Source organism: Corvus brachyrhynchos, unplaced genomic scaffold, assembly GCF_000691975.1.
Source record: "Corvus brachyrhynchos isolate BGI_N302 unplaced genomic scaffold, ASM69197v1 scaffold94, whole genome shotgun sequence".
NCBI lineage: Eukaryota > Metazoa > Chordata > Aves > Passeriformes > Corvidae > Corvus > Corvus brachyrhynchos.
The window spans coordinates 5,805,218-5,816,263 of NW_008238330.1; the positions used below are offsets into that span (position 1 = coordinate 5,805,218).

The following is an 11,046-nucleotide window of genomic DNA, read 5'->3' on the forward strand; positions in this document are numbered from 1 at the left end:
AAAATAGTCTCCCTGTGATAAACACTTACTATAACTACTTTATAAATCAAAATGAATAATTTATTGTTTGTGCTTTTAAAAACTGTGTTAATCAATATGAAACATTTCAAAAGAATACATACAGATGATATTATTGGCAAACAAGATTGCTGCCAAGATCAATGTAAAACTCCCATCATTTTCAATGAGACTGTTTTCAGACTGGGATGTAGGAGGTTACATTTCTGCAGACTGCCATGACAGAAGTTCATAATGACAGATAGAACTTTCCCCAGAATTACAATAGCCAGAAGAAAGATCAGAAGAAGCAGCTGTGAAGAACAAAGGCACCAGGAAACTGGTTGAATTTCTCAAAATTATCAATTCAATAAAAGGTAGAATCAGGATCAGAGCTCTGATATTTGAAGTCAAGACCTGGTTTCTGCCTAATGATGTTGTTTCACATGCAGCTTTCTCGGGTGATGCATGGCTCATCTTTTGATGGCTCATATAGACGGAGGTCTTACATAGCGTGCAACAGCAAAATCAATTGTAAGAACAAGCTTCAGCAGATTACTCCCCACAACCACTAATTAGTTTTCATAGCGGCATCTTGCCTTTCTCTCTGCCCTATCCCCACTCTTCTGAAGCACTTCCCTCTGGGTCACTTCTGTAAGCCTTGAAGCTCTCCTGACTTAGACCAAAAAGGCCAATGGGAAGAAGGCTTCATGCCTCACATGCTCACATAAGCAGTGGATCACAGGACCAGGTAACAGAGCTACAGATTTGAAAAAAGATTTCTGTTTGCCATGTCTGTCTCATTTTCAAATCATTTAATAAATCTTTTCTTCTTCATAAGAAATCTGGAGGGCCTATGTCTAATTCATCTTTGGGGGAATATGGTGATATAAACACATTTAATTTTCTTAAACAACTAGAATTTCATGACACAAATATTACAATAAACAAAAATACGTGGAAAGCTACACAGCATAAGGATAATGCCATATGCCATTAAAATATATTTATTTTAATTGTCATATTAATCGGTTGATCCTGTGGGCTGTAAATTTATCACAAGTCTGGTCTGCATTAAGAATGGATCATAAGATTGTAACTGCAAATCCTCGTGCCATTTAATAGGTAAAATTAGGTGTCCCATTAGTCACAGTTGTGACTAATTTCACCTATTCTGACATTATTATGAGCATTATGCAGTTTTTTTAATATCTTTGTATAAAGATTAGCTTAGCTGTTTTATTATGTTTGTGTCTTATTCTGTGATGTCTCATGTCTTTTGTGTAACTGCTATTACTAATAGTCAGTACATGAAGGAGTCCAAGGACTACTCTGTTATTTAGAGTACAATTATTCCCAGATAACATTGGAAAACTATGAAGGTATCTAACATAGAAACTACTTTACATGGAAATCAAGATTAGCAGATAATGTGGTTCATTAATCACTACATTTTAAGGAAAATTATCTGCAATATAAACCACCAGCAAATAAAACAGAAGTTAAGGTTATGGTCCAATTTTTCAAGAGCATATAGGACATCTCTTACGCCAATCAAAGATTTTTTGAGAGCATTCTGAAATTTTTTTATGGGCATGTAAAGGCGACTGGGGATCATAATCTGGCCCTTTGTGATAGCCTCACATTCTCTGCCCAAAATATCAGGAGGCTTTGAATATAAAATAACATGTCCTATAGGTATCTTAGTCCAGGGCTCTTGACCCCAGAGTCAGCAAAAGAAGATGAACTGCAATAGCCACAGAAAGCAGATGAATCCTGAGAAAAACGGATTTCAGGAAGACTCTATCTATTTACATAGAGCAGCTGTACAATATCTGAGGAAAAATGGTGAATCCCTGAATCACATGTTGATTAAAGCTGGAATAGATGCCTTTTTTTCTGACTGCTAAACAAAGTAACTTTATTAGAATCAGAAAACTAATTTTATTCTGAGACCTACTCTCTTTCTGCATCTGTGTCGCTTTCTTCCATGTCTGCTCCTTGTTAAATTTCTGCCAGGAGCCTGCCTGCCCTCTAAAGCTCGGCTTCTAGATATCGATTTAAAGAAATAATAGGAGTGTTTTATACTTTTTGCTTCATAATGCACTCCTAATAACTTTTTGTAACATACATAGCATGCAAAACAACATTAAAGAGAATGGGAGGACTGATTTTCGATTAATCTGAGTTTGGTTTTAGTTTTTAACTACAGAACATTCTCTGATATTAGGGAGTTTCATAATTCAAACTGCTGATGAGTAGCAGCCTTGGAATGAGATCTTAAATGAAGATGATGCAGCTTACTCTGTGGACCTTGGATCAGACCCTGAGAAAATTTCAAGTTACTTGCTGTGTAGGACCACACAGACCAAAGCATAGCTACCATCCCTTAGAGTTTTCACAAGGTTGAAGCTACATTGTGTGGATGTGCTATACTGAACTTCCAGGGAATTATTTAATGCAATATGCTTCCTGGGTTTTCCATGACACTGGAAACTGATTAGACATTTAAAGTATATGGCATTAAAAAGAAAACAAACCAAATCTGGGAAAGAAAAAGCTTTTCTCACAACAAAGCAAATTTTCTTATCTGCAGCAGATGAGCAGTAGGAGTTAATATAAAGACAAAACATAGGTATATGGCTCTGACAAATTAATCTTCATCATTCTAGGTGTCCCATGCTTGCTCTAAATGAATATGTCATTCATAGCTGGATATCCATCAACTCATTCATGACAGGATGGGATTTTGTCCCATTTGGGACTATATGCCTTGTATGTATTTGCATAGATACTGACTCCTGCTTTAGTAAGTTGGAGAGGCATACAAGGGCACTTCCTTTGAATGTCAGGAAATAAATTTTTTGCATGTACAGGTTCCCCCAATCTTAAGGTCAGGTTTACTAGCCAGCAAATGTGGTAAGAGTTGCCACACTTTTTAACTAACCCATTCTTTCTCCCGTGACTGTCAGTAAATTTACCTTTGGCTGCCAGAATCCAATTTCTGTTGGCAGCATAGGCATTGAGACATGTACAGCTCGTGCAGATTGCAGCCTGTATCAGTACTTAGTGAGCTCTGAATTTCATTGCTAGGCTGTTCAGTGCCCCCACAATGTCTTTCAAAGTCTTCTAGGCTCTAGTTTATTGTATTACCTTTGGCAGTCTGAAATGCAGTAATTTATATTTGTCACAACTGCCCTTCAACTGGTGTGGTGCTGGTACAACCTTGGGCTTTTTTGTCTTGTCTTTTTTTATCAGTGAGGGAGTCCAATATTCTGAATAATTAAAACCACATAAATAGTTGATCTTGGTGATACACCATGCCACACTAAATGTCTTATGTAAAAACCATGTATTTTTATTTCTACTCTCTCATTTGCTTGAACTATATTAAAAAATTCTCGTCATGAAAAATTAAAGATGATAAGAATAGCCATTATTATCCTGTTTACTACATGCAGCTGAGGTAGAGATATTTAGCTTTCTCCTGAGGAATGGTTTGATGTATATTTGTTTTCAATTAAATTTGCATATGCCACTTTAAAGAGAAAGATACTTTATTTATCTCTCTATTTGCTTTCACTAAGGAGGGAATAAAAGTTCCACACTTCCCCCCGCCCCCCCCCTTCCTGCATCACTGCAGGAGAGCTCTGTATTGTGCATCATAAAGAGATTGGGAAGCTGGGTAATTAATCATGGGCTTTTATGTAATAGAAAGTTTAAAATTCATTAGCTTTATATCAGAGCGAGTGTTATGAGGGAGAACATGTTGTGAATGAGAGGGAGAGCCGTATAATTAAGGAAGTGTGTAAATAATAATGAAAGTCATTAGTGCCATTCAGTTTCTAAGAATGTCATAATGTAATTGGAGCATTAAAGTGAAATTTGCGATGACAAACATTAACGATACAAAAGAGAGAAAATGTGGTTATCTTTAGTTTGACAGATAATGTCAGCTTTCTTGCAAGGCCCAGATGGTGCACAGGAAAATGTTATGAACAGTTTTGTTTTAATATTTTTATGATGTGATATTTGGGGATACAATGTCACAAACACACAAGGAGGTTTACATTTGTGAACCAATAGTGCCTCTGAGTACAGAGCCCAATGCTGAGAGACCGAAGCAGTATATAGGGAAAGTCTTGTCCCTGATGCAAGACTGTTGTTGCAATAAAGGTGAGTCACAATGAAGCACATTATTATGTGGCAGTGAAGTTTTCTGTCTATCTCTCTCTCTGGATATGCACTTTGAATCTTCCTTTCCTTTATTAAAGAAAAAAAAAAGAAAAAGAAAAAGAGGGGGAGGGAGAAAAGGAAGAAAATGATTTAACAATTATGCAGGAAATTATATGATGCTAAAATTGTACCATGTTCTGCTCTTTCAATGAAGGGACTTTCTACAGTTATTGCACATTGCAAAGGCTATAATTTTAGGGCGTGAAAAAATGTAGATTCCAAACAAAGGAAAATTTAAATATGTCTAGTGGATAAGGCAAGGCGAAACAAAAAGAAGGCAGCTGGAGAAAATTTGAGGGAACAGTATTATTTTAAGGGCAGTGACTTAGAAATAACTATGCTTAAGACTCCAAGACCTGAAAGGCCGAAGACCTCAACATGCTGGAAGCTTAAGCATCTGTCTTTGTGTTCTGTCCGTGAAGTACAGTGTTGTGGGATTTCCTACTGCCCCCATCACTTGGTGCCAAATGTACCTAATTTCTACATAAGCAGTCATTCATTCTTTACTGTCTCTTTTCTGCAGCACAGTACCCAACACAAAAATTGATTCCAAGTGTTGAAGATGAACTGTTGCAAATAGCTAAATTAATGCTAATTAATCTCACATTTGGTTGACAGTTTTAAGAAAAGGAACACTGGTCCAAATGAATGAAAGTGGAGAAGTGAGGGTGCTTACCTCAGTAGGATTTTAACCCATAGCCCCTTGAAAAACCTCTAAGATCTCCAACTGTATGACAAAGGCCACATTTTTTCACCACTGACAGAACTTGAGAGGCTTTTTACATGACATAGCAAGAATTATTCTCTGTTTACTGTAGGGCTGCTGCCACTTTTGGGATCTTTGAGTAGGATGGTTCAAAGTCGAGTCACACTGACTATGCCAAATTTTGATTACATATCTGCCTTTTCTGGTCATTTTTACTGAGGATGAACAAAACCAGTGCGATGATACATAAGCTGTGAAAAGAGGTTGCCTCCAGTAGTTTGTAAAGGGTTGTTTTTGGAAAGTGTGATTTTGCACAGGTTGGGATTTTTTGTTCGGTTTGATTTGGTTTATTTAGGTGTTTTTTCAGGTTGCTCCTGTTCTTTGGCACATCTGCAAACAATTTTGCATGTAAAGCACAACATGGCCTCAAAGGGGGCAAGTACTTAATTTCACATGGATTATGAGGGGAGCTGATCTGCCAGAAAATTCTGTTACTCTCATGACTCTCTCTATTGTGGGGGGCATCGTCACCTCCTCTGGAACAAGTTTCATGGCCAATGTTTTATTTTTCTGCTGCTTCCCTAACTGGATGAGTTAATAAGGCTGGTCATTGTGAGCCTCAGAGCATACACTGCAGTGAGGTAGGGTAGGCAGCAGGAAACCAACCCATCCAGGTTACACAGATGCTGTGGCCAGGATTCTTTCTAGAGATTCCAGTGTGAGAAGTTAAACACTATTCTTAAAAATTTTAAAGGAAAATTGAAAAATGATATCTGTTTGAAGAGTGTCAACATAGTACTGTAGTATCAAGTGACTTGTGAAAAATACCTGCAGGGTAGGCCTAGGCCTCATGTAAATTGGGAGCCTTCTCTTACATTTAAAACATGAATTTCAGAGAAGACTAGACCTTCTAGAAGAAAAAGTTAAGAGGGTACCACGTTCAGGGGAATTTCAAATGGAGGAGTTGGTAGTTAGTGAGTACTCAGAGTTACATGGGCTGATTGGCACAGCAAATCTTCCTTTTTTCACCTCCAAATCATTTGCCAGCTTCATTCTCTAGGTTTTCATATGGTGCCCAATCTACAGCTAGGGTTATGGTCTTCTCAAAAATATACTTGGTTTTGAGTGTTAAACCAAGCCTACAAGCATGTTTTACTGCTATTCTTAATACTGCTCTGGCAGGATTTCTATCAGGTAAGTGGGGATTCCTCTTGAGATTCTTTTTTTCCTTCTTTCCCCCTCTCTGTCACTTCCTGGATCCACTTACTTACCCATGAAGTTCCCTGGTCCCTCAGCTTCCCTTCTTCCAGGACACCCTACAGGCAGATGTACGTCTCTGATGCTTTAGCAGTGAGAGAGACACTATATACCTGTGTTGAAAGCCTGTATTATCCACATCTTATTGTGGTAGCTAAAAATTGCCACCAAAGCTTGTCTGCTGGCCAGATGTGCTGGGAGGTAACCTATGCTTTATACTTTGCTTCAGACAAAGGGCTGCAATAAAGACTTTTCTTGGTAAGATCTTGATGGGAAGCTGCTTTGTGCCAGTGAAGTTGTTTGTGACTCTTATGGCTCCTATGCCAAGGACTGTAACTACTCTCCGGCAGATGCTGTGTTTGTCATGTCTCCTTAGAGCCACTTCTATTTGTGAGCCAAGCAGTTCCTGGGCTCTTAGGTGACCCTGAGCCATTGGATTATTAAAGCTCATAAATCCTATTGAGAGAGTTTGGAATTTCCTCAGCTGGATTTCTTCCCTACAGTACTCTAATATGGGCAGGTAGTGCACACTCTACAATGAATTACAGATCTCAAGATAACCAACTCACTGCATTCCCTGCCTGGGACTGTCCCTCCTCCTCTTTTTCTCACCGTTTTCTCTTGTGCCCATTCTAACACCACAGTTCACAACACTCTAGCTGACTCTCCTCTTACTCACCACTGCGTGTTTTGTAGCTTTGTCCTATTGCGCATGCGACACATATATATTATAAAAAGTACCACTATGCTAAATTTCTACATCAGAGATATGTTTCTGTCCAGTGCAACCGAGAGCTGCCCACTGCTTGAGTATCTCACGCTGTCACAGCTCTTCCAATGCTGTCGGCAATGTGACTGAGTCAGAAGGATACCAGGCCGAGCCCTTTCTGTGGTTTCTGGATTACTTTGGAACATCCTTTTTGGAGCTGCCAGCCACCCGTCAGCCCATGAAACAGTACACTGCCCCACCTACACTGTGACCTGCAAGTCCCCCAGTCCTCCTGCCTGTAAATGTAAATTGAGGAAAAGGCTACAACACGAGAAACCATTTGCACAAATGCTAGCTGTCAAAGCCAGAGTTCAAATTCCTGCTCATCTTCATCTGAAAGTCACAGTCCATCAGTGCTGCAGGACCTACAGTTTCCAGTCTTAGGGGGGATCAGGCAACTTTTTTTTGTGGGGTGAGGAACTCCACACTGTAATATCCTTTTCAAGATACACAGATATGGCACATCAAACACTTTGGGATTTCTAAAAGAAACTAAGAGGGGATTTGAATTGTCAAATACAAAGAAATGATTCTTTGCTTTTAGTGGGGAAAAAAAAGCTGTTTCAGCCCCTCTAGCAACAGATTATATTTTTAAAGGGTTGTTCATTGATCTTTCTCCAAAGAAAGAATCTGAGATTTCAGTACCTGATCTTAATCCTAATGAAATCCATTGCAAAATTCTTACTGAGTTCATTGGAAAGAGCATAAAGCTTCATTTTTATTTTGTCAAATCTGAGATACCAGGACATGCTTTACACAAATTGCTTGGGTAATTTTCCTTTACTTGAGATATTGTAGCTGCAAAAATATTTCAGCTCTTCCTGAGAAGTATTTAAAATGGGAGCAATTTGGCTATATTTACATATTGTAAAGTGCCATTTTAAACATAAGCACGGTATTTTTAAGTCCATCTGCAAATTATGCATGATTAATTTGTTTGTAACGTGTAGGACATAAAAATGGAATGAAGTTTAAAAATAAATAAAACCCCCTAAAACTGATCTTTTTCACATAAGATTATGATAAAATATATCAAAAGTTAGCTTATCATATTGTTGTGCGTCAAACTGAATCATTCCATAGCTCCAAAACACAACAGACTTTGTGTTAGGGTTTTTTTTCACTGAGAAATGACTAGAAGCAGCAGCAATGTGCAACCACTTGTGCATGCTTTTATTAATGTCTTTAGTAACACTACATGCCTTCTGTCCCAGGAATCTGTGATTGCAGAACTGCAAGAAGCTCTGTATGTTTGTCTGTATCTCATACTTCCAGTCTGATACCGGGTTTTGAGAGTCCAGTAAGGTTTTCTTGATGTCTAAGTGAAATTGAGGTATCATAGCTAGAAAGTGTGCTCGCAGTGAACAGGTAATATAATCTGTTGTCATGCTTTGGAAATACCTTGAGCTGAAGCACTTGGTGTTGTCTGTAGGAATTTTGTGTACATATAGTTCACATATGCTTCACCTCTATATGGTGGTCCTATTGCACAAGGGCACTTGGCAATACCAGAATTCTAAACCACATGTGCTGCTGGTTAATTAATTACATGCTTTATTCAAGAAAGTATTTGGTGAAATAGGTCTTGTGTCTTTTCTTTTTTCCCCCAATTACCCTTGAAATTTGGCCAGGTAACAGACAGAAAAAGTGTCAGAGGTCTGAATAGTTGATCAAGCTCTGTTTCTGCTTAAACACACAGCTTCTGCTGACTTTCATGAAGCTTAAATGGATAGTTATCCCTGTCCATCTTTACAAATCAGGACAGGCAGCAGCAAGTCATTACTGTGGTTTGCCACCTCTTCAATATTATGATTGTGCAATGATTGTGATTTTTCTTTCTACAAAGAAAAGTCCTCACAAAAGGGATGTAGGCTGCATATTCTGTCAGATTAGTATCTGACTGAGAAGGTCTGAGGTGACTTCTTAACAAAGGAAGGCAATTTCACTTATTTGCACATGCTGTGTTTGATGCTGCTCAACCTTCTGAGTTGAAAAACTACATTACATGATACTGGAGTGATACTGGTTGGTTTTATTTTTTCCCCTGATTATTTCCATTGGTGTTGCTGTAGCTGGCATCTTCTGGCATTTGGTAACTTGCTCCAGGCACATCCAGCCACATAGGAGAGGGTGGAATGAACTGCCAGACTACAGCTTGGATTAATTTTTATCTCCTTACAGATCTGACGTATAGTTTTGGCTCTTCCCACTCTGAAGGCACGGCAGTATCTCAACAGTGGGAGATAAGCTGTGGACACGTGGCTGTTTTACATCTTCATTGTGTCTAGTGACTGGAGCAAGGTTCTGAAACATTCACTACTCTCATCCCGTTCCCTTCTGGAGGTGAGTTGCAAGGAATTTAGTGAAGGCATGAGTGAGTACTGCTTTTATGTCCTGGTGCAGTGTGCATTCTCTCTCTTCTCTGGGTACCCTGCTTGGGAGTGAAGGAATGATTGGCAGCAGCCAGGTGAAGTCCTCTCCATTTCACTGCGTGTTCAGAATAGTTTTGATAACCAGCTTGGAAAATTAACTTTGGTCCATTGTTGAGATGGCTGAAACATCAAATGGCTAAAAGCAAAGAAGTGGTCCTTGCCCTGTCACCAGGTGTAGCGCACTAGTGCCATTTATAGCCTCTCTGCTGCTCTTTTTGCTTTCAGATGGAACCTGTAGCACAGTGTGGGACTATGTTAAAGAATGAAATTAAAAGTAGATGGAGCCACACGCGACCATCCTAGGAGGGAGCCACATCAGGAGGTGCATTAGCAGAACAGGTTTTGGTGTGCCTGGCTGAATGCCTCTGATCACTTGAAGCGTGCACCAAGAGCCGGCTAATGCACACCCTGTTGTGGTTCATCACTCACCGCATTCTTCCAGTCTGATTCCATTCAGCAGTCCGCAGTAAAAGCAGGTGTTTGCTTCTGAGGGGAAAGAGGTATTCCAGGGGTGCAAGGATAATACATACTAAAGCAAACATTTCCCCGCAACTCTCCCCCGGCCGTCTGTATATTTGTCCATATTTACTGGTACACGAGTTCTACTACAGTCATTAATCATGGCAAACTGTCTTCTCTAACTAGGGCTTTCTGAAAGCACATCATGAAAGGAGTGCATTTTTAACTGTGTATTTTAAATAACAGTTGTCTGTCTGTGGGAGTTGGATTATTTGTATCACTGCAGACAGAAATGATCTCTATATTTCATAGGACCTTGCTGCTTTGTACTTATTGACTGTTTATTTTTCATCCATAGGATTACTAATTGCAGCTAGTACCAGACTCTTCTGTCTCCTTTCAGGTTATTGTAGTAGAGGGCATTGTACCAGATGCATGGTTATTCACAGACATGCATTTCCAGCAGCTGAATTGCTGGATCTGCTCTAAATGATCTATGGCAATTACGTTTGGCGTTGTACAGCTATAATTTTACTGCATATTAATAGCCACCTAGCAAAGAGGTAAATGTCCTTTTCTCGGCTGGGTGCAGAATGAATGCCTGGATGTATTCAATTGGGTAAAACGAGGCCCGGGTTTTAAAAGCATAGCAGCGGTTTTATGTATCGGAAACGCGTGTGCTGGTGAATTGCCTGTTTCCCTCTGCCTTGATGGTGTGCAGCAAGGCTCCGAGGGAAATATCATCAAGCCAGATCTTAGATAGAGACATGCTGGGCAGGGGAGGGGGAAGGGGATCATGTGCCCCATTTTTAGTGGCTCATCTGCTACCACCCAAAATCTGCTGCAGTCTTCCTTTTTTTTTTTTTTTTTTTTTACCCCTTTCAGCAGCTCGGCTGCCTAAAGGCTGTCAGGTTTCACCAGCAAAAAATAATAATTAAAACCACCCTCCCTAGACCTTTCACTAAAGATGTCCTTTGGAGTCAAGGCCCATTTCCTTCCCTCTTTTTCTTGGGGGGCGTGTGTCGGGGGCGACAAGGAGTGGGTGGGAGCAAATAACAAGGAATCGGAGGGGATTAACGAGCTTTCTCCTTATTAGCCCCGCTCGGGTGCTTTGTCTCTGCTCCTGGCTGCGGATGGGCTGACGGGGGGGGGTTGGGGGGGGGGGGGGGGGGGGAACAAGGGGGACGGGG

The 11,046-nt window shown here is 39.9% G+C and overlaps 1 protein-coding gene across 1 annotated transcript in view; it reads left to right on the plus strand.

Moving 5' to 3' along the window:
- Window positions 1-9,159: 9,159 nt before the first annotated feature.
- Window positions 9,160-11,046, plus strand: part of ARPP21 (cAMP regulated phosphoprotein 21) — a 142,677-nt gene continuing 140,790 nt past the window's right edge. Inside the window, exon 1 of the mRNA XM_017734664.1 lies at window positions 9,160-9,308. The gene's annotated coding sequence lies outside the window, so the exon portion shown is untranslated. The remainder of the gene's footprint in view (window positions 9,309-11,046) is intronic.